This window comes from Crotalus tigris, unplaced genomic scaffold (assembly GCF_016545835.1).
Source record: "Crotalus tigris isolate CLP2741 ecotype Arizona unplaced genomic scaffold, ASM1654583v1 scf7180000019422.807890, whole genome shotgun sequence".
NCBI classification, from domain to species: Eukaryota; Metazoa; Chordata; class Lepidosauria; order Squamata; family Viperidae; genus Crotalus; species Crotalus tigris.
Window position 1 is genome coordinate 334,146 of NW_024097531.1, and position 21,303 is coordinate 355,448.

At 41.5% G+C, this 21,303-nt stretch overlaps 1 protein-coding gene and 1 long non-coding RNA gene across 3 annotated transcripts in view; one reads left to right on the forward strand and one right to left on the reverse strand.

The window, feature by feature from the left end:
* The window catches only part of KANK1 (KN motif and ankyrin repeat domains 1), a 145,732-nt gene that overhangs the window by 63,082 nt on the left and 61,347 nt on the right, over window positions 1-21,303 (forward strand). The window contains exons 1-2 of one of the 2 annotated variants that reach the window (XM_039362300.1): window positions 1,086-1,319; window positions 3,029-3,082. The exons of the other annotated variant lie outside the window; for it this stretch is intronic. The gene's annotated coding sequence lies outside the window, so the exon portion shown is untranslated. Of the gene's footprint in view, window positions 1-1,085; window positions 1,320-3,028; window positions 3,083-21,303 lie in introns of those variants that run through there. 2 annotated transcript variants of the gene reach the window in all.
* LOC120316563 overlaps window positions 1-21,303 on the reverse strand; it is a 43,736-nt gene that overhangs the window by 2,072 nt on the left and 20,361 nt on the right. The window lies entirely within an intron of this gene.

The following is a 21,303-nucleotide window of genomic DNA, read 5'->3' on the forward strand; positions in this document are numbered from 1 at the left end:
TGGGGAAGCCCTGACAACTGTTCAAGGAAGGAACACTAGGGCCTCAGCAACTATTTTGGAAATGTGATAATTGGCATGGATGTGGCTAATCCTCTTCTTTGTGACCTCTGCCTATACTTTAAAACAGATGCTGGCTGGGATTTGACTAAAGAAGGAGCATGGAATGAAATAGTTCAGAAATGTCCAACCTTGGCAACTTTAAGACTTGCGGACTTCAACTGGCTGAGGAATTCTGGGAGTTGAAATACACAAGTCTTAAATCTGTCAAGCTGGGACACCCCTGGAGTAATTTTTCTTGCCATCTTATAGAAGATTTTAAAATTTCAGACTAGGTGGCTTAGACTGTGGGACAAAGGTCAAAGTTGTGGAAGGCGATCACCAGAGTAAAGAGGGATAAGATGGCGATAGTGAGATTTCCAAAGTGAAGCTGATGTTGATCACGTGATAAAGAAATATTTCCTGACTTCAATTTTCTGTACCTCATGAAAATACAGTAACCAATAGCTTCTCCCAAAATGATAGCATTGAGTGATACCTAGAGAAGATAGTTGGAAAATATCTTAGTGCACCCGGTGATCTATAAAGATCTAACACTGAAATTTCTGATTATACATTCATGTGTAAAAAGGTGAGATTTAATTTCTATGTGTTTGCCATAGCATTGAAAGATTTTACCCATTGGCTTTATCTCCCTCTACCGTGATCACAAGCTCAGCTAAAAATAGTGAGATTTATCTGTATCCAATTCTGCAAGTTCTCCACATGTCCTTGGGGACTTGTTTCTGCAACAAGAGAGACTGCATATGTGTATGTGTGTGTCAGCAGAATTGTAGATGATGGGATAGAAAAAGCCTATTTGATGAGATCTATCTTTTCGTCTGTTTGAACAACTCTGAGAAAAGAGTGGAAGAACAGGCTGTGCAGAACTGATGACCTTACACACACTTTATTGTAGCTGGTAACTGATATCCAAGAACAGAAGACAATAAATGTTAGAGCTAGCTTGATAAACAATTTCTCTGGGAGGGGCCCTTGGTTGTTAGAAGGTTGGTATTTTTGAGGTACAAATTTGGCAAATAACAGTGGAAATAATTGCCATGAAGTTGCAATGTACTAAAAGCTTCAGTTCTGCCTGCTGCTGGTAAACAGTGTAGCATAGGCTCCATTATTTCTTATCCAATTTTAAGGGAACATGATACATGATCTCGTCATTTGAACTGCTGGTGACTAGCTGCAAATCAGCTTTAACCCAGAACTAGGCAAGTGCTCTCTTTTTGATATAGTATTTTGACTGACAAAGGAGAATCCAAGCCAAAGAGGTGAGAAATTGGATAGCTATAATGTATTATTTAATAAGATTGATATATGCTGTTTTTCAATTTAAAAAGTAAAAAATAATATAATTAAATATCTTGTTATTAAAAATAAAAACTGGATTAAAATTATGGAACTATGAAATTATGTAAAATAAAAAAATTCAGGGACAGCTGAGAGTGACCCCACATGATTGGAGTCATATTTTTAAATAAATCTTAGAAGTGCCTGTGTAGGAGATTATTTAATATAAACCTTTCAGTTCATTATGTAACTGCAATTACTAGAAGCCTCAATTCCAGCAACATTGTAATTGTATATTTGATTATTTATTTAGATTCATTTTTAATGCTGATTTTTCTAGGGAATAATAAATTACACAATTAAAATTAAAAGTTGGTAAGCATACACTACCAATTTATTTGCAACGTAATATGCATGTTAAATCTTTAATCATATTTTAAGATTAAGATCCTAAAATGATCTAAGTTGGAATGGTAAATATGGGTTAGAAATTTTGGGGATGACTGCCATTTGTATATTTCTTTCTTGATGTCCATTTGAACAACAGTGTTTCTGTTGTGGTGTGCTTGTCTCCAAATAGTTATAAGATTTCTTTAACAAATCTTATAAATCTATTGCATTTTCAAAAAATGTAAAGAAGAATGCTAGGTTGTATAAATAAGCAGCTGTAGAATCTTGCAGGACTGTTGTTTTTAACATTGTGCTGATGCTATGGGCATAAACTACAGCTTTAGAGTTCGCTGAGGTGCTAGTTTCCTATTTTGATTATAGAATGATAGGGCATTGTGCTAGATGCATTGGACATTGTTTTCAAATAAATTGCATGTTAGGTGTAAAAATGGTAGGCTTTGAACTTGGCAAAAGTTAAAATTGTCTGTTTAAATGATGCTCTTTTGAGAAGATACAGCTTCAGTTTTTACATTTTATTGCTTTCTAAGTAATTTCTTAGAATGACAGAAGCATGGAGTGAGGGATAGCTTTAATTTTAACAGCACTGGTGTTTTTCAGTACATTTTTTTTTTTTTTTGCATAAGGTGAATGAATTCTGAGGCTCCTATGATAGTACCAAATGTGTTTGATATAGTGGTTAAGGTGTTGGCCTAGAAACTAGGAGACTATGAGTTCTAGTCCTTAAGCATGAAAGCCAGCTGGCTGATTTTGGCCAGTTACTTCCTCTCCCAACACGTTTCATAGGGTTGCTGTTGTAGAAAAAAATTAACAGGAGGAAAAAGTATTAGGTATATTTGCTGCCTTGAGTTAGAAAGGCAAGAGCCGAGGTGGCGCAGCAGTTAGGGTGCAGTACTGCAGGCCACTTTAGCTGACTGTGTTCAGAAGGTCAGCGGTTCAAATCTCACCGGCTCAAGGTTGACTCAGCCTTCCATCCTTCCGGGGTAGGTAAAATGAGGACCCAGATTGTTGGGGGCAATGTAAATATATATATATATATACATTGCTTACTGGTGTACACCGCTAAGAGAGTGCTCGCACTTAAAGCGGTATATAAGTCTCATAAATAAATAAATAAATAAATAAAGATAAAAATCTGATAAATAAATTGGTAGGTAAGTTGTTAAGTGGCTTGCTTTAGTTATTGTAATAACTTTAAAATATACTTAGAAAAAATTGAACACTTCTCAGCATTTAGTAATTATATTTTGATTAGTTAATTGCTGTATTTCTCTTATTGTAGCAGTACCCCTAACACCTATCCAACCTCAAACTTGTTCCATTGTGATGGCAGCAGGTAAGGAACCTGGTAAAATCTGATCAAAACTAAATAATATTAACATTTCAAGGATTAATTGCCTTCGGTGTATAGTGTTGAATAAGGAAAGGTTTTAAATTAATGACCATGATCTAGAGAACAGATTTCTTGACATTTTGTTGGCAATTGTGGCTGGCATTTTCAGAGGGAAACTAGTCTGCTATGTAGACCACAAGCAACTTTATACACCTGCATAAAAAGCCTGTTGAGATCCACACAACCTTCAACAAGAAAGAAGAAAAACTGAAAATTAATGAAATCTGGTTACCTGCTTGTGCCACACCAAGATCCCACCCCAAAGCAAGACCAACCAGGAATCGGCTTTCCAAAGTAGCCAAATCAGAAAAACGCCTGGACAAGGACCTCCAATCAGTCCTTGTCCAGGCAACCAGTCCTAAAGCCCAACGCTGCTCAGACTAACCAAACAGAACCCAGCACAAACCAAGAAACAGTCAGGAATTAACACTAAAAAATGGCCAATCAGAAACTGGCATGAACAGCTGATCAATCCTAAATCAACATAATCAAACAACCAATCAGAACACAAAGAACCAATCAGAAACAATCCCTCACCAGCCTGCACCAATGAGAAATCAGCTCAGTTAAAGGCAAATCAGAAGTCACGACATCTGGCTATAAAGACAGTTCCCTGTGATCTATGTAGCAAACCATTTTGTCTCTGTAGATGCCAGCTACAGTTGTCAATAAAACATCAGGAAATCTGTTCTCTAGACCAGTGGTTCTCAACCTTTTTAATGCCACGACCCCCAACCGGTCGTAAGTTGAGGACTACTCAACCGGTCGTAAGTCGAGGACTACTCAACTGGTGCAGCACCGTTTGCAGAATGGGACTTTTGGCGGGCTCAGCAGGGCAGAGACAGCCTGGACAATTCCTATTGGCTTTTGAAAGCCAATAGAATTAGACTCTATTCAAGAGAGTCTATTCTATTGGCTTTCAAAAGCCAATAGAATAAAAGGGAGTAGCACAGCTAAGGAAAAGGGGGAAAAAATGGCGGACTGCGTTGTTTGGCGACCCCCGTGAAATGGTCGTTCGACCCCAAATGGGGTCCCGACCCACAGGTTGAGAACCACTGCTCTAGCCCAAAGGTCCCCAACCTTTTGGGCACCAGGGATCAGTTGTCTGGAGAGAGCTTTTTTCCACGGACCGGAGGGTGCATGGTTTTGTGTGCTGCCTGCATCTTGCGGATGGGGCTTTGCTTGTTTGTGAGGCCCGGTTGCTGACATGCGGTGGCTTGCTACTGATCCACGGACTGGGGGTTGGAGACCCCTGCTCTAGACCATGGTCACTCAGTCCTAAAGCCCAACGCTGCCCGACAGATACTGGCCATCCCAGGGCATGTGATCAACTTTTGTGAATTTCTGAGGAAACTAGAATCACTTAACAACTGTGTTACTAACTTAAAAGCTGCAGTAATTTACTTAACATTGTGGCAAGAAAGGTCGTAAAATGGGCAAAACTCACTTAATTCACTTGCCTAGCAATGGAAATTTTGGGCTTAATTGTGTCTGTAAGTCGAGGACTACCTATAGTTTATAACAGGGGTGCCAAACTGCTAGCCTGTGGGCCGGATGCATCATAGCAAAACCGCGCCCACCCCATTGCCGGCAATGGGAAAAAAAGTCGCAATACGTCACGACACGTCATGTGACATTGCGAGTTTTACACCCCTGTTTCATAAGAATGGTTTTTTAGACAAAGCTGGATAAACAGGACAAATCATTTCATGTAATAATTTACCTGAGAATAAAAACACATCTTCATTTACTGACTTGATTAAAAATAAATTTATTTAAATGTTTTTATATTTAATAAATGTAGAAAGTAGTAGTACATCCTGATTTGGCAAGTTTGCTGCCAATGTATATTGCCAGTAGTAATCTTCTGATTTTATCTTGTCCAGCATGTCCATGCAATTAAATATGACCTTTGGAAGTGAAGTTTGGTGAGGCAATAGTATCTATTATAGTTTGGAATGTACACAAATATATGGAACATGCCTGAAATAGTATATTTGCTAATATCAGCATAGAACTTGAGCCTTGGTTTCAAATAGTTTTCATGAATGTATTTTGCTGCAGCTTAAACTATGCCTTTTACCCATGTAGGGACTGACATTGATTTGACTCTATTTTATTGTCATGTTCAGGACCAAATTTTGCTTTTGATATGTAAAAAATTATGCCAGCTAGCAGCCTAAGTAACATGTACAATATCATGGGTTCTTGAGACCCATGGTGTCAAACCTGAGCTACAAATATTCTGTTCTACTGGTGTGTTCAATATCAAACATCAAAATCAGTTTTAAAGACCTGCAAAGTTTATGAATGTTTTTCAACTTAGAATCAGTCTCTTCAAAATGTTGCCTTAATATGGATAATTCTTTCCATGGGCCGAATCAACAGAATCTCCACCATTTTAGGCAACAAAATGTAGTTTGGTTGATTTCCCGAAATCTTATTTTACTTCAAAAACCTGGATAAAATTTATCTAAGCCTGTCTAATGACAAATCTTATTTATCATTGTTTCATTTCTGCTGTCTCCTCAATTCAGTCTCAGTGATAGCGGCTGATACAGAAAAAGAATCCTGTTTGATTTTCCACAGCTATTTCTTCCATTCACAACTAGAAGTCTTCCTCATTCAGGATTTTTGATCTTCTTTGTTTACTTAGACAATCCCTCTCAGCCTAGGCAAGAAATAAAATTAACAGTGTCTCTGGCACTTCAGCAGCCATTCCACTCCTTTGCTACTTATTCCGTCCACTAGCTTCTTTTCATCCTGATTTTCCCAGAGTCCCTTTAAATGTTTTGGTGCCATCTTGGCCACCTTGCTTGTGAAGCTTCCACAGCAGCTTATTGCTGGCATCAGATTTGTCATCAAGTAACTGGGTGTCCTTAACTCTTATTGCTCCATTTAATTCATGCAACCTTCAGATAGGAGATTTGGGGTATCAGTGAAAATATAATTGCTCGCATATCACACTGAATTTCTGTTTTCACAGACACAACAAATGTTGATTTCCAAATGTGGTAGAAATATATTGATTTCTGAAAACAGTGTTTTCATATTTTGTATAGTCTAAAACTTTATCTTCCTTGTATAGAAAAACTCAAACCTGGACTGGAGGAATAATAAAGTTGTTAATCAACTGATGACGTACTTTCAAGTACTTGTTTATAATCCATTCTAATTAATAATTTTAGGCATCTCATTTTGAAAGCACCTTTTTAAATAGAACATTCAAGATAGTACTTTTTAGAATATAATTGTTTATATATAATACTTTGTAATTACATATTTTCTGCAAGTAATAATTACCTACTGTTTATTTTAAGAATCTTTTGAAGAAATAAGTTTCCTGTAAAATGATGGTCTTTGGAGAACATTGTTATGATCTGGAATATTGCAATTCACGTGTAGATACCTATACTGTCCTTAGATGTAAGTCCATTCCACATTAAAATACAAAATACTGATTATCTCTAATTATCCAGTTACACAGGGTTAAAATAGAAGCTGATTCAAAAGAGTATTTGATCAATTTTCTAGTCATTGATCAAATCGATATTATTGATTTTCTTTTTCCTGAAGCATTTTTATTAATTTACTTATATTTTTATTCAATTTGCAAGTCAGTTCATATCAACAAGTGACTCTGGGCTGCTAACAAAATTAAAAATAATATAGAAACAATTAACAGTAATAAAAATTATCATACATAGTAGCCAATAATAAATGTTAACATTATGTAACATATGAATATACAAGGTGTTGTTTAGCATACATAATAGCATAGGAATAAATTAAATCAAGTCAAATGAAAATACATTGGGGAGACAACTAGATAGCCTCCATGTACTTTAGACTACAACTCCCATAGCCTCTTGGCATTAATTACCCTGGCTAGAATCTAGGAAACTTCCCATCTGTGTCCATTGATTGATTGCATAGTATATGAATGTACTGAGCATGTAGCTTTCAGGTAAGGAGCTAACAAGTTTGTTATTTATATCCTCTACATTTGTTTCCCATAGAATGAGTATGTGTAAGAGAGAGAGAGCAAAGCCAGCATCTGATCATTACTAAATCTGACCACCTCATCATACTTTAGCTATGCAGTTGCTGTCTGGATTGCAAGTTGATCTTGGAGATAAGACGAAGAATGTCATAGCTGTTAACTTTATTTTTACTGCAAACAGGGCTTAAAGCATAGAGATCTTGTTCTACAACATCTGCACTTTGTAAAGCAAATCTGATAAAGAGTTAGGCCACTCCCAGTTAGATGGCTCTTAGAACTACCAGTTCAGCCTCTTTGGGTGCAAGCTATAGTTGAAATTACAAATAACAGCACCTTTCCGTTTATAGCTCCTGGAGTCACACCACAATAATAGGTGTGATTTAGCTGTGGAGGAGGAGGATGCACAAATTCCAGTTCCCTTCAGCAGGAATTTGATGCTCAGCATTTTTTTAAATAGCACCCACTGTAATGATCCTTGTTTTAGTGCAGAAGTGTCTGCGGGCCAGATGCATCATGTGCAGGCCACGCCCACCCCAGCTCCGCAAAGGCAAAAAACGGGATACAGGTCACGTGATGCGATCGAGTTTGACACCCGTGTTTTAGTGGATGCTATTTATCGCCCTGTTTATTCTTAATTGCTCTTTAAGAGCCAAAATGCTTTTCAAGTTAAAATGTTTTGTTAGTAAAAGTGACATCATGCTATAACACTATAATGCTTTAGTAATTCAATTTTTCCTACAAAATGTTTTAATACTAGGATACACAAACACTAATTAAAAACTAATGTTTTTAAAGGTAATGATAAATAATTACCATTTAGTAATGACAAGATTTAAAATGTTCAAGAAGCATTTTAAAGTGTAAAGAATGCTTATCCTTTTTTCCTTAGGTACAGCTGGCAAAACATTTTAGCATTGATTAGAAAAGGGAGCAAGGCAGTCATCCCCCAGCTAACGTTCTACAGATATGTAGTACTACATCTGTCATAATTCCTAGAAGAAAATTATGGAAAGGGAAACTCAATATCTATGAAATCTTAACAATTTGCAGAAGTCTGAATTAAAGGCTGGTGAAAAAATTTACATCCAGATTGTCAAAGTGTTTTGTGAGTGCAGGATTTTTGGTGCAAGACTCAAGGCGAAACATCTCTTGTGCATTGTTTTTCTCTGTTATTAAGCTATCAAACACTATTTACTTTCAGTAATTGTCGCTTTTCTTAGCAAGTTATATGTATGTACCACTAGATTCCATTCTCTGCTTGGCTGATAACCTGCCACAATTTGATTTTTAGAATGACTTGGAAAAGTCCTACTGGGACAGATATTTTTTTATTTATTTGTATTTTTCCTTTATTGTTTGTACAAATAACTCAAGGCGGTAAACATATCCAACACACCTTCCTCCTCCTATTTTCCCACAACAACCTGTGAGGTGGGTTGGGTGGAGAGAGAATGACTAGCCCAAAGTCCCCCAGCTGGTTTTCATGTCTAACGTGGAATTCAATCTTTTCTCTCTTCTGCCTCCCCCATAGTTCTTTGTGCTGGAGGGCTTTGACCACAGTGGCCCCTAATTTTTCAGTGGAACTTCAGATTCCATATTCAGAAACACTTCAAGAGTCTTGCCTGGGCAGTCATCAAACTTCAGTTGTTGCTAGATAGCGGGATTCAGAAAGCGTGCATTTTCTGTGGCTGCCCCCTCCCTATGGAATACCCTTCCTCTTGAGTCTGAGATTCTGGTTGCTAGCAAGAGCTTGATTTTTGACCAAGTATTGGAGTAAGGTGAAGGTCGAGTTTGTGTTGTGAGTATTCTAAGTTGCATCAAGGGAATTTGGGTGTGGTGCCAGATATTATTTTACTGAGAGGTTTTTTTTGTTGTTTTTCATTCTTTGTATGTTGTTATTTTTATATCGTGTTTGTGAGCCATCCAGAGTTCTGCTTTTTAAATGGGTAACCGTATAAGTATTTTAAATAATACGCTCTTCATTAGTGCAACACTGTCACGTCTATCAGAATCACGAGGCAACCTTGCTGTCTACTAAAACCAACCACAAGGAATCTTCAGTGACAAGTATTGCCTAAGTCTATCTTAGATTGCTAGCCTATATATCTCCTTCCAGTTCTTCAGGTTTCCTTTCCAGGAAGACCTTTGTTTTTAAGCCTCCACCTTATTTTGTGAGCTGAGCAATCGTCCCTCACCTTCTTTTGTGGGAAACAGCTTCTTATGAGAAATTAAGAAATCTCTCATACTTGAGGCTCTGCCTATCAGTTAAACTTTTTTTTTTTTTTTGAGTGCTTGTGTAGACAGATCTGTAAGACATAGCTCCTTCCGGCTCAAATATTATAGGACAGTGGTGGCGAACCCATGGCACCGGTGCCAGAGGCGGCACTCAGAGCTCTCTCTGTGGGCGCATGCACCGTCGCCCCAGTCCTAGACCTTCAGCTGGGTTTTATAAAACCTTTTCGCTTTAGGCCTCCGCCACCGTGTGAAAAAAAAAAGTTCAATCAGTCAATTTCAACTTCTCACGGGAAAAAAAAAGATCTTGCAAAGTTGGAATTGATTGATTGAACTTTTTAGTCCCACCCAGTCTGCCGTTAACACCACAGCCACGCCCACCCAATGGGCCATGCCCACCCATCCGGCACTCGACGATGCATAAGTGGGTTTTGGGTTGCAGTTTGGGCACTCAGTCTCTAAAGGATCGCCATAACTGTTATAGGAAATGGGGGTGAGCATGGTTGTATGTTCCATCTTCAATATCTGCATGCATTTCTTTGCCCTCCTTTTAAAGAGAGAAAGGTGGCAGAAAAGGTATGACGGATTCTTTTATTTTTTGTAAAACTAGTCAAGTCTGTCTAACAAAACAATACCTATGAAATGTTTTCAAGATTTCTGTAGATTTTTTTTTATTATTCTGGTGTATTTACAGTTGACTGATGTTAAGAGTTCACTATCTGCCCAATTTCTGATTGTTTTAGATGATTTGCCCTTTATTTTTTGAATGTAAGACTGTGTATCAGACTAGGACAAGACTTGAATTCCAAGTTGATTCAGGATAAACAGATCAGCAAGTAAAAAAGGATATGGATGTAAACAAATTTGCCCTGTCCTAAATTGCAAAGTTATCGCCTAAATTTGAGCTTCTAATGGCAACAATGAGACAGACGTGACAAAAATGGGGAGAATCCATTTCCACTCATCAAAAATATTGTGATGATAAGAGTGAAATTGAATTCAGTTATTAACAGATTTGTCCTCAACTCAGAGCGACCGCCATTGATCACCCCCATAACTTCCTAGTCAGAACATAATATGGTGCCCAGCATTCTGGAAATGGTGTATAGAAGTTGGAAAAGAGATTCTTATTTTAAGAATCTCTACTTACTACTTACTACAAAATTGGTTACCATTTTTCTAACCTTTAGATGAGAAAAAAAAAGTGACTTCTCCGTCTTTGACAAACATCCCTTCAGATGTAAATGGACCATCTTTTTCCTTGCCACTGCCCTTCCTTTTCCATAATGTTCCCTCAGTCTGTGAGGCTCAAATGACAATTGATGTTCCTTATAACCATCCTGTTGCAAATTTCATCACATTCTTACTCAAGAATGTAGCACACTTAAAGGTATACTCAAAAGAATAGATACTTGGGAAAAAGGTTTTTGAAAGGAGAAGGACTTGAAAATTCCTGTCCCCCATTTTATGTCTGTCTGTCTGTCAGATTTAATGACCATTAATCTCACTCATAGACCAATTCTGGGCGATGTACAATAAAAAGTATGATATGTTTTAATACTTATTAATTAATTTGCCAGAAAATTCCTTCTTTTCTCCAGCAGGATGGCTGTAGAGTCCAATGGATGGGTTCTATGACAGTCTTCCCGCCCGACAGACTAGGTAAAAACTTTGGCCACACCCTTCCTCTGGGCGTGACTCCAGTTTTGACTTAGTCTCGTAGCCCGATAACAGCAGAAAATTTAGCTCCAGAGATAGTCAGAAAACCTATTTTCTACCTTAATTAGTCATTCATATGAATTCTCAGGGAGCACAGCAGGACGATTCCGGTTACTAAATTGGAGCACCGAGCCTGTCCGTTTGAGCCGTGTGGTGAGCGTATCTGTGCAGATTGCACTAAAAAAAGCCCCCTTTAGCGTTAGCCTTGCTCTTCTCGTTAGAAAAAAAAAATTCAAACAGCTGAGACGCACGGATTCCACGGCCCCCCGGAGCGACCGGCAGGTCTGTGGATCACCGTTTTTTCTACCGGAGAGGAAGCCTTTCAGCTCTCCTCGTCGGGAAAGAGTCCTTTCCTCCTCAGCTGCAGCGCGCGGGGCCTCGCGATCTCTGGAGTGCCAGGCAGATCCGCGGATCACTCTCCTCCGCAAAATCCTGCGTTGTTGATTTAAAAAGAAAGATTTTTCTTGACCCCCCCTCCCTCTTGAGACCAACCTGCAATTTGCCTCAGCGAAGTTACCGAGAGCCTCAAATTGCCATTTTAGCCTCGTGGCTTTGGCAGTTGGCAGTTAGGGGGCGTGGCCTTCTTCATCGCCATTTTGAGCGCGCTTACTACTGTAATCCATTCAGTGGTTCAACCACCTGGAATCCCTTGAGAGCAGGCTGATACTTATCTAGATATAGAGAGATATATGTTTAAAGGAGAGAGAGAGGGAGAGCGAAGTTTCACTCCCTCGGTCTGTTTTTTAACAGCCCATAAAAGGGGGACAATACTACTAATAATTAGTCTTGGTGAAGGAGTGCGAAGGAATTGTCAATTTCTCCCAGCTGTTCTTTAAGGTGGCCTTTTGTCACTGGCCTTGCAGGGCCTGTTTTCCCTTCAAAAAGGTACCTGTCTGTCCGGCCATTGTTTGCCTTCAGAGCCAGGCTTGCAGCCTCCATACTCTGCAATTTGATCTGCGTGTCAGTGTTTTCCCCCACTCCAGGTATTGCCTACTCAGGGTACCTGGACACAATGGCAGACAGTGTCTCGTATTCAGCTACACAGGGTCCCCAGCCACCCCCCCCCCACAACAACAACAAAAGCGCATATCCACAGAATCTGAAGTGGGGGGGAAGAAGGCCAAAACAAAGCACCTGACCCAAAGGGGACCCTCTAAAACAGCTGAGCGAGAGGCCTCGAGGAGACATTTGGCTCTAGAAAGACAGTTTGCCAGGGCCCAGAAAACCAGTTCCAATGGGACAAGCATGGTTTCCCCTGTCCCATTGGGGGTCCCTACCACAGAACCTACTCCCCAGGAAGTTCTCAGAACTTGGTCTCTTCTGGGGGAAACTGAACAGTTGGACTCCTCCCACTCCCCCTCACCTGCCTCTTCATCAGACCATACTCCCATTGTGGCTGCGTCCATGGACAAAACCCAGGAGGACATATGGTCTGCCCAATTTCAGGCATTCATGCAGGATGCCTTTTCCCAGTTTATGGCTTCTAAGGGCCAAGTAGCCTTTCACCATCCCATAAGGGACGAAACAAGACTCCGGCTACAAACATTTCTCAGACCTCCTCTCAAATAGGAGAAGGAGAATTACTAGACCTAGACATGTCTGATATGCCACTCTCGGAGGATGAGGGGACCACTCCTGAGCAGGCAACAAGCTCTGGCCTCTTTGATCCAGCTCTTCTAAAATCACTTTTGATAAAGGCAGTCTCTACGGTCAATTTGACCTCAATTCAGGAGGAAAATCCTTCTACTAGCAAGGAGACAAATCCTCTCTTTGCCAAGAAAGTTCCACAGGACAAGTACATTCCTTGTCCTGAGGTTTTCCGCACCACAGTAGAGGAGCAATGGGTTTCCCTAGCAACACCACCAGCACCTAACAGCGTGGAAAGGAAACTATTCAATGTTTCTCCTTCCTTTTCGGGCATGTTAGATGTCCCCGCAATAGATAGTCCCTTGATCTCATTATTCTCTACTTCTACGATTCCAGGGGACATGGCGCAGGCCTTGAAACCAGAGGAAAAGAAATTTGAACACTCCTTCCGTCGTTCACACATGGCCGCAGCCTGGGCAGCCAAGGCGGCAACATCATCATCATTCTTCGCCAGGGCCTGCATTATGTGGCTGCGCGAGCTACAAACCACTGTACTTCCAGATCAGGTCAGAGCTCACCAAACTTTGGCCAAGATACTGGCGGCCTCACAATTTATGGCAGACGCCTCGCTTCACGCAACCAAGTATGCGGCAAGATCGATTGCGGCCACAGTAGCCTTTCGCAGATTACTGTGGCTCAAAAATTGGAAGACAGATCTGAAGGCCAAGTGGCGTCTTTCGACGTCCAAGTACAGTGGGTCATTTTTGTTTGGATCCATTCTGGATCCACATGTAAGCGAGAGTAGGGACAAAAGGAAAATTCTAGTGCATCCATCAAGGAAATTAGACAGGAGAGGCAGTCAGGAATTCCGGAGGCAAAGTTTCCGCCCAGGTAACACCTTTCGATCAGGGCAATCCTGGGACTGGTCTAGAGGCTCACGATCCTTCTATCCAAGACAGGATCGCTCCTAGGATCGCCCAAACATGGGAGCCAGAGGCCAATTTCAGTCCAGGCGTCCCTTTAGAGGATCGGGAGGCTGACCCTTTAAACGCGCCAAGTGACGCCAGGCAGGACACTCCCATAGGAGGTCGGTTAGCGAATTTCATCGAGGTCTGGGAGCAGACCACTACCGACGCCTGGGTCTTGGAGACAATCAGGCATGGCCTGACCTTAGACTTTTGTTCTCCCCCACCAAACCGATTCATCAGATGTCCCATCTCCAGAAAGGCACACAAGGCAAGGTTGGTAACCTCGGCCATAGCACACCTCCTGTCAGTTCAGGCCATAGAGGAGGTACCAAAAGGAGAGGAAGGAAGAGGATTTTATTCCATCCTCTTTGTGATCCCAAAGACATCAGGAGGGTGGAGAGCAATATTGGACCTAAAGGGCCTGAATTATTACGTAACTTACAGGAGGTTCAAGATGTAGTCCCTGAAATCCATCCTAGCCAGTGTCAGGAAGGTCGACCTCCTGTCCTCAATAGACCTCACGGAGGCGTACCTGCATATTCCCTTCCACCCCAAATACCGCAAATTCCTCAGATTTACCTACGCACACCGGCATTACCAATACAGGGCACTACCCTTCGGTCTATCCTCAGCCCCAAGGGTATTTACCAAAATTCTAGCAGTAATAGCGGCCCACCTCAGGCTGATGCCGGTGTGCGTACAGTTTTATCTGGACGACATATTGATTCAGTCCAGCTCACAGGAGCAAGCAAAATTAGACCTCCAGACCACAATCTGCGTTCTACAGAACACGGATTCTCAGTCAATGTAGAAAAGAGCGATCTCACTCCCTCAAGGAAGCTACAGCATCTGGGAGCGGTGATAGACTCATCCCAGTGCAGGGTATATCTTTCCCAGGAGCGTCGAAGCAGCATCTCCAAGTTGGTTCATCAAATTCGGAGAGACAAGGGAGTACCTTTGATACAGCTCTCGAAGCTCCTGGGAAAGATGATATCTTGCATGGGCATTGTCCCATGGGCAAGACTCCACTCAAGGGAGTTGCAGTGGTTCCTTCTCCCCTATCAGAGGAGGAGCCTCAGTACCTCCAGCAGGAGGGTCTTGGTACCAAAATATGTGCTGAAATCACTGAATTGGTGGATATCCCCCATGATGCTCGGGGGGAGTATATTCAGGGAGCCGAACCGAGTCACGCTCACGACAGACACGAGCCTATTCGGTTGGGGAGCCCATCTGGGAACTCAGATAGCACAGGACCAGTGGAATCAGGCGGACCTCACTCACAACATCAATTGGCTAGAACTTCGGGCCATCCACCTGGCTCTACGTCAATTCTCCCACCTAGTAACGAGAAGCCATGTTCTCGTTCTAACAGACAACGTAGCAGCCAAGGCCCATGTCAACAAGGAGGGAGTAACACGATCCGCAGAACTAATGAGGAGGCATCAGCTCTGGCTCGGTGGGCAGAGGCAAATGTGAGCTCCATCAGAGCGGAACACATATCAGGGGAGGCAAATCTCCAGGCAGACTCCCTGAGCAGAGCCAAGGTGGATCAGTCGGAATGGCGTCTGGATCCGGCTCTGTTCGAGGAGATCTCCCGGAGGTTCGGACAACCACATCTGGACCTATTTGCCACTCCGAAGAACACACAACTCCCCAGGTTCTTCTCCAGATTCACGACTCCGGGATCGGAAGGAACGGACGCTCTCAGGTGTCGGTGGCCGGCGCAACTCCTGTACGCCTTTCCACCGCTGCCATTAATACCGGCAACCATACGCAAGTTGATCCTGGAAGTGCAGAAGTAATCTTGATTGCTCCACATTGGCCACGGCGCCCATGGTTTGCCGACCTTGTGGATCTCTCAATATCACCCCCATGGAAGATTCCCCCGGACCGAGTAATACTCAGCCAGGGCAAACTTTTACATCCAGATCCTCAGTGGCTACAACTAGCCGCTTGGCATTTGAGCGGCAAAGTTTAGCCAGACAATCCTATTCTTCAGGGGTGATATCGATCATGCAAGCACCAAGACGACCTTCGACAAACAGGATCTACAATGTTACATGGAAAGGTTTTTGCAGGTGGTGCGTCCTACTTCACCTAGATCCAACCTCAGTATCTATTCCCAATATTCTAGATTAACTATTGGAAGGACTTAATAAGGGCCTATCAGTCAACACTATTCGTAGACAGGTATCGGCCCTCTCAACTGTACTTTCCTGTGACAACTTAACCTCTCTGGCGCAACATCCAGCGATTAGCGCCTTTTTGAAGGGTGCGGCCAATACTAAACCTCCTGTTATACACAGGTACCCGTCTTGGAACTTGCCCAAAGTTCTTCAAGCTTTGACATCAGCACCCTTTGAGCCTCTTGACTCATGTTCTCTTTATCACCTATCGTTAAAGGTAGCCTTTCTAGTGGCTATTACTTCAGCGAGAAGAATTTCGGAACTAGCAGCACTATCAGTGAGGAAGGATCTCTGTACCTTCTTCAAGGACAAGGTCGTTCTTAGACCAGACCCTGCATTCATTCCAAAGGTGAACAGCATCTTCCACAGGTTTCAGGAACTGATTCTCCCTGATTTCTGCCCAAAACCCAGACATAGACTAGAACATAGATGGCACAAGCTGGATGTACGTAGAGCGTTGTGTTTCTACGTAAAGCGCACTTCGTCCTTCCATAAGACGGAAGCATTATTTGTTTTCTTCCAACCATCAACTATGGGAAAGAAGGTGTCATCTTCTACCATAGGTAGGTGGATCAGAGCCTGTATAGCCCAAGCCTACGTCTCGCAGGCACTCCCAGTGCCCCCACACGTGACTGCCCATTCAACACGCAGCGCAGCCACATCTGCTGCGTGGTCCACACAAGCATCGGTGGAGGAGATTTGCAAGGCCGCAACCTGGTCTTCTCCTTCTGTATTCATTAGGCATTACCGTTTAGACTCCTTTGCCGCAGCGGATGCTGCCTTTGGTAGAAGAGTGCTACAGCAAGTTGTATCTGCTCAGGATTCAGTGGCCTAGACACTCCCTCCCAGGGGGACATGAGGGCTTTGGTATATCCCATCCATTGGACTCTACAGCCATCCTGCTGGAGAAGGGGCGTTGTCTTACCTGAACGCCTTTTCTCAGCAGGATGATGTAGAGTCCAAGCCCCCCCAGGTATTAGGTCTAGGCAGGCATCGAACAAGGAGCTGATATATATATATATAAAATTCAACAAACAACTCGTCTCAGTCAAAACTGGAGTCACGCTCAGAGGAAGGGTGTGGCCAAAGTTTTGACCTAGTCTGTCAGGCGGGAAGACTGTCATAGAACCCATCCATTGGACTCTACATCATCCTGCTGAGAAAAGGCATTCAGATAAGACAACGCCCCATTTTGCTTTTTTTAAAATTAACACAGAGCCATAAATATATACATGCTTTTTCCTCCAGTAGATAATGGAAATTAGAACTCACCATCCTTGAACTGCATGTCAGAATCAGAAACAATTATTAGCCTGAACTGACTTTGGGTAGATCTCATTATTTCCAATTCCTGAATGTGTCCCTCTGAATATCTGGATAACCCTCCTTAATTGTTTTCAGTATTTTATAAGGCTGGATATGTTGCTTTTGTAGATTAAACAGAAATAATATCTGATGTTTTTGCTTTCCTTACAATTTAATAGCTAGAATTTGCTTGAAAACTGATATTTAAATATCCAGTTTCCCTATTAGAAGGAATAATCTCTAGCATTTGAATTACAGATTAATTTCATTTTACTTTTGTAGTATAAATCTACAAACTGTATGTAGTTGAACTATTTCTAGGGCACTTAGGATCACACAGATAAAACTGTTTTGTGACAGGAAAAACACATAGATTAAGTTATTTTGGAAAACTTCCCCATGACATCTGGTAAGCTGGTAAGCAGGGTTTTATGCTTTGAAGTAAATGGATCACAAATCACTAAAGAAAATATTGCTTAAAAATACCAGGTATCCTTTTCACTGAAAATTGTGGTTAATGAATTACTGTGGGTATCTGGTTATTCTTTAGAAAATAGACTTGGACAGAAAAACAAGAAAGATGTTGTCTTTTCATTCTTCAAAAACGGCTGCTGCTTTCACTTAGTAAAACATGGGTTGAATTCAAAAGTGTCAGTAAGTGGAAGGAGAATTCAAGTTTCAAAAATGTCTGGGGAAAATATAAGCAGAAAAATGGATGATTATGTTAGTTTTCCAATATCCAGTCATTAGCTACAAGGGTGCAGTTGCAAAAGTAGATTTTGGAGTCAATAGGATTTTGATTTCTTAAGCATAATTTGTGCTACCAACAGTTTCATCTTATAAATCAAAGCAGTGTAATTCTATAGTACCTTTTAAAAGTGGGATATATTTGATAAATATTTTAGTGTGAGAGAAGTTATTTTATCAGTGCATGAAGACAAATCCTTTCTTTTTATTGTTCCCAACTTAATTTTTTGAGGGAAATTTAAGGGCTCTTTTATTGCTCTTACATTTTCCAATGGACTGCAGAGAAGCCAAATAGCATCACAAGCTATCCGATACAACAAATACTTAAACATTGGGATTTGGGGGATTGAGCTATCTTAGCTTAAAGGTAAAGCATAGTGGTTTTATATATATATATATATATATATATATATATATATATATATATATATATATATATATACACACACACACACACACACATACTGTGTTTAATTTAATAGAAATAGGCTTAAACTACCAAACTTTTTAAATAATCATACATGTGAATGAAGAATTACACATAGTGATGTTTCTACAGAGATAGAGAATATAGAATATATTTTGTTTATAAAATTGAGTGAAATATCCTGTAAAGAGCTTTTAGAATACCATAATTCAAAATCCAGGCGAGGAAACCCACATAGTGATGGGCAGAAAATTAAGATCCATTTGTGATATAATTGGTTGTTTTGTGTAACAACATTTTGTTCCTAAAGAAATATTGTTTAAATGGAAAACTGCAAGACCCTAAATGAGTTGATACCTAACAATACCAGTCTTATGCACAAGATAAATAAAGGATGCATTAAAAACTTAGATTTATTTAGCACGGTTCTACGCCACTTTTCTTAAGCTGATTTATAGTAATGGAGCAAATAAAACCTAGACAAGTGAAACCGTTGTGCTATGAATGCCTCAGTTGTTTAGGTCTTTCCAAGGATTAATGTATGTTTTTCCTGTGTATTTGGGGGGAGGGGTGTTGTTTGTTTGACTTTTCCACAGCGACTTGCGAATTGTTTAACCATTTAGACAAGATGGCATGGCTGGTGGATGTAGATATTTGCATTCAGGGGTCATTTTGTTCTGAAAATGTCAAATTCACAAAGTATAACTGTACGGGTTAATTGATATGTGTCAGATATAGGGACAAACAGTTACCACAGTTACCTTTGGAAGGTTTCCTCCTGTGGCACCTGGCATTCTTTGCCAGGAAAGCAGTTTTTATTGTTGTTTTTATTATCAAATTATGCACTGTTTCAGATTTAAAATACACTGTCTAGGTCAGCGGTTCTCAACTTGTGGGTCGCGATCCCTTTGGGGGTTAAACGATCCTTTCACAGGTGTTGCCTAAGACCATCAGAAAACACTTATTTCCGATGGTCTTAGGAACTGAGACTCCACACTCTTCTACGAGGCCATAGTTCCCCCCGGCAACTGGCAGCCTCCCCTGACCATCGACAACACAGGAGGGGCGGCGGTGACAAGAGACGATCCCCCGACATCCAGCCGGTCGTCTCCGCCGCTCAGCTGGCTTCCGGGGATTCCACCCGGCGCCCAGCAAGAGGGAGAGGCGGCCGTGGCGGGAGGCAGTTCCTCCGGCGCCTGGCTGACTTGCCACCGACGCCCAGCTGATTTTCGGGACTCCTCCTGCGTCCAGTGAGAGTGAGGGGCAGCTGAAGCAAGAGGCGGTCCCTCTGGCATGCTGCTGGCATGCCTCTGACGCCCAGCCGGCGGTAGGAACTTTCCCGGCATCCGTGTCAATGGAGGGAGGCGGCTGCGGTGCATGGCGGCCTCGCCAACTCCCAGCTGGTCCGCGGAAGTCAGGCGGCACCCCGGGGCGGCATACGGATGTTGGCTGGCCACTGGCTGCTCCTTCCCTGTCCCCCTCCAGTTCATGTCAAGCCCAGGGGCTTGACACACCACTTATAAAGTTTTCAGCGAGCCATTTCCAAAGCTAGGGACAACGCTAGAATTCAGAAATAATCACCCATTCAAAGCCATGCAAGAAATGGGTGAAGGGGGGAGAAAAAGAAAGAACGTGTGGAATTAAAAGTGCTTCTCCTCCTCTCCCCCACCGAGGCAGCTTTTTCCTGCGTCCCACGCGCATTTTGCAAGGGAGTGGGGCATTGGCACCGGACACGTTCCACTCCGCACGGTCCCCCAGGCAAATGTGGCAACTGATGGGCAGCGTGAGAGACAATGTAACACTCTGAACATTCTGAGCCATTGTGACGTTTCAAATCCCGCGAGCGTGAAGGTACCAACCCACAAAGCTGCAAGCGCCGCAGCAGGGATGGAAAGGGGAACCCCTCGCTCTTTCAACTCTCACACTGCTTAAGACTTCGTGTACGGCGAGCCACTGAGGCCAATTTCCTCCGTGAGAAGAGAACGCTTTCCTTCTGCTCCCCCCCACCCAAACTCTCCTCCTCGAAAGGGGTGGGGCTGAGAGACAGGAGCTCCTTGAGTGCCACGGCAGGCAGTTCTTAGGGAAATTACTCTCCTCTCTGACGGTTTTGAAATAAAATAATAAAATATACTAAGGGCAGTTTGGGATTCATTTCACTCCAAATGCAAAGCTGGGAGATATAGAGAATGAACGGAAAGTTGTTATTTTTATAACTGAATCTTTTTTGAATAACCAGGAAGAAGACGATCCTAAATTGTTGAATAGAATAGAATAGAATAGAATAGAATAGAATAGAATAGAATAGAATAGAATAGAATAGAATATAGACCAGAACAGAACAGAACAGAACAGAACAGAATAGAATAGAATAGAATAGAATAGAATAGACAATATGGAAGAGAGAATAGAATAGACAATATGGAATAGAATAGAATAGAATAGAATAGAATAGAATAGAATAGAATTATGTTCAATTTGTAACAATGAAAATACATCCTGCATATCAGATATTTACATTACGATTCATAACAGTAGCAAAATTACAGTTATGAAGTAGCAACAAAAATAATTTTATGATTGGGGGTCACCACAACATGAGGAACTGTATTAAAGGGTCGCGGCATTAGGAAGGTTGAGAACCACTGGTCTAGGTAGTGCAATGAAACTGTTAAAAGATAGGTTCTTAATGATGCCTATTGCTTTTTTCAGTGTTATTGAATTATCGAATCGTTGAGATAACAGACTTGACAAGAAGTCTAACTCTTGAAATAAATCTACTGGGGGGGTTGTCTACTATAGTGAGATTTTACTTATAGCTTCAGCCAATTATTGCATAGATATCAGCATATTATACTGATAAAGGAGAATATTTGTAGCTCAGGATTGAAATAAGGGGTCCTTGGTGCTCTCTGTGTTTCGCTGTTTTCTTGCAGAGGTTTCATTACCCAACTAGGTAACATCATCAGTGTTCCCGATGTAGGCATCAGTGC